The sequence below is a fragment of the Notolabrus celidotus genome, unplaced genomic scaffold (genome assembly GCF_009762535.1).
Source record: "Notolabrus celidotus isolate fNotCel1 unplaced genomic scaffold, fNotCel1.pri scaffold_413_arrow_ctg1, whole genome shotgun sequence".
NCBI classification, from domain to species: domain Eukaryota; kingdom Metazoa; phylum Chordata; class Actinopteri; order Labriformes; family Labridae; genus Notolabrus; species Notolabrus celidotus.
Window position 1 is genome coordinate 20,001 of NW_023260227.1, and position 2,500 is coordinate 22,500.

Here is a 2,500-nt window from a genome sequence, read left to right on the forward strand (position 1 = left end):
CGTTGTACGGTTCTGAAGCCAAAAAATCCCTCTCCTGGGCGCCGCCATTGTGCAGCCAGAGCCTGTGAAGCCACTGTAATAAGCTCCGCCTTACAGCGTGACATCACAAGACGCTGTGTGCCCTTTGAAGTTTCACTCCACGGCGGCTGTGAGTCAAAGGAAACAGGAAGTAAAACCCTGTTTTTTAAACTCTAATAACCAACGAAGAAGAAACTTTTCAGGAAAAAGAGACCTTGAACACAAAACAGTCAAATACTGACTACATGTCACCACAGCATACGGAGGGGAGAAACATTCGTACGACGTGTATTTATTTTTTAAAGTTTGACTGCTCCCCCATTCAAATGAATGGGGGAGACGGATTTTTTTACCTATACTGCAGCCAGCCACCAGGGGGCAGTCACACTGCTGAAAGCCTCACCACCAGCCACCGGAACCTCTCCCTTGGTCCTGACCCGTCCCCCGTTGAAAACTTTCGGAGCATCAGAAAAGTAAAATGTTGCCGCTGTGGTTGCAGGTTACCTGTCCATCATGGCAGCCGACCAATCATCAGAGAAGGAGGTTTTGGAGGCGGAGTCTCCTGGAACTGCCTCCGACTTGAACAGGTCAGATCTGGACCCAATCTACATTGGAGGACTTCCTACCTCCCGACCAATCAGGTGAGTCTTTTTATAATAGCTATGAGGTTCTGGTGATGTCACGGGTCATGTGACTGACCATCCATTGTCTGGTTGCTAGGCGACAGGTTGTGTCCAGGTCGTATGTTGGCTGCATCAAAAACGTGGAGATCGCTCGCTCCAACTTTGACCTGCTGAGAGACGCCTACGGAGTCAGGAAGGGCTGTGTACTCGAGGTAATACACACAGTACACCCTCTATAGTGCACACAGTACACACTCTAAAGAACACACTCTATAGTACACACTCTATAGTAGACACTCTAAAGTACACACTCTAAAGTACACACTCTATAGTACACACTCTGTAGTACACACTCTATAGTACACACTCTATAGTACACACTCTGTAGTACACACTCTAAAGTACACACTCTATAGTACACACTCTGTAGTACACACTCTAAAGTACACACTCTGTAGTACACACTCTAAAGTACACACTCTATAGTACACACTCTATAGTACACACTCTGTAGTACACACTCTGTAGTACACACTCTGTAGTACACACTCTAAAGTACACACTCTATAGTACACACTCTAAAGTACACACTCTATGGTACACACTCTGTAGTACACACTCTATAGTACACACTCTGTAGTACACACTCTATAGTACACACTCTGTAGTACACACTCTGTAGTACACACTCTATAGTACACACTCTATAGTACACACTCTGTAGTACACACTCTATAGTACACACTCTGTAGTACACACTCTGTAGTACACACTCTGTAGTACACACTCTAAAGTACACACTCTCGATGTGTCTCAGGCCGTTAGGAGTGTGTCCTTGCTCGCCGGCGGCTTCGTTCAGATGGCTCCTCGATCCTTCGGTCAGGAGGCGGAGCTTCTCTTCTCCTTCTCATCCAACAACCAATCAGGAGTCTTACTGGCTGCTTTCAGTGATGCAAACAGACAGGTGAGACACACTGACAGAAGAAGCTAAGCTAAGCTAATCTGTGACCTGTGTTTGATGGAGTTTGTGTTTGCTGTTAAAAAAGGCAACATGATCCTTTGATCTTTGACCTCTGACCCTGTGTGTGTGTGTGTGTGTGTGTGTGTGTGTGTGTGTGTGTGTGTGTGTGTGCGTTTAGCACTTCCTGTCCGTCCACCTGATCTCAGGTGCTTTGGAGGCGGAGCTTGGTGAAGTGGGTGTGGCTACTCGAAAAGTAATGCTGGTAAAACCTGATGGAACGTCCTACAGCGATGGACAGAAACACTCTGTGATTCTTAGCATCAACAAGAAGTAGGTGTTTCCATGGAAACGAACACCTGTCTCCCCTGTCTCCCCTGTCTCCCCTGTCTCCCCTGTCTCACCTGTCTCCCCTGTCTCCCCTGTCTCCCCTGTCTCACCTGTCTCCCCTGTCTCCCCTGTCTCCCCTGTCTCACCTGTCTCCCCTGTCTCACCTGTCTCACCTGTCTCCCCTGTAAACGTTGCCTTAATGCTGCTGTGTGTTTCTCAGGTCTCTGTCCTTGCAGATGGATGAAGAACAAACAAAATCTGTCTCTGTGTTGCCGGGCGGACTTTCCCGTCTGTCCCCATCCTCTCTCTTCATTGGAGGGGTCCCAACAGGGGAGGAGTCTCGTCTGCCAATCAGATTACAGGATGTGTCCCGGTCGTTCAGAGGCTGCATTCAACACCTGGTGAAGGACAAAGTGTAGGTCCAAATCCACATGCACACACACTCACACACACTCACACACACACAAACACACACACAAACACACACACATTTTAACTTTTCCGAATCTGTTCAGGCTTGTCGACCTATCAGAGGCCGTGAAGTATGACGGGGCGGAGCTTGACAGCTGCC

At 48.1% G+C, this 2,500-nt stretch overlaps 1 pseudogene; it reads left to right on the forward strand.

Annotated features, from left to right (window-relative positions):
- LOC117809764 overlaps window positions 1-2,500 on the forward strand; it is a 24,352-nt pseudogene that overhangs the window by 19,994 nt on the left and 1,858 nt on the right.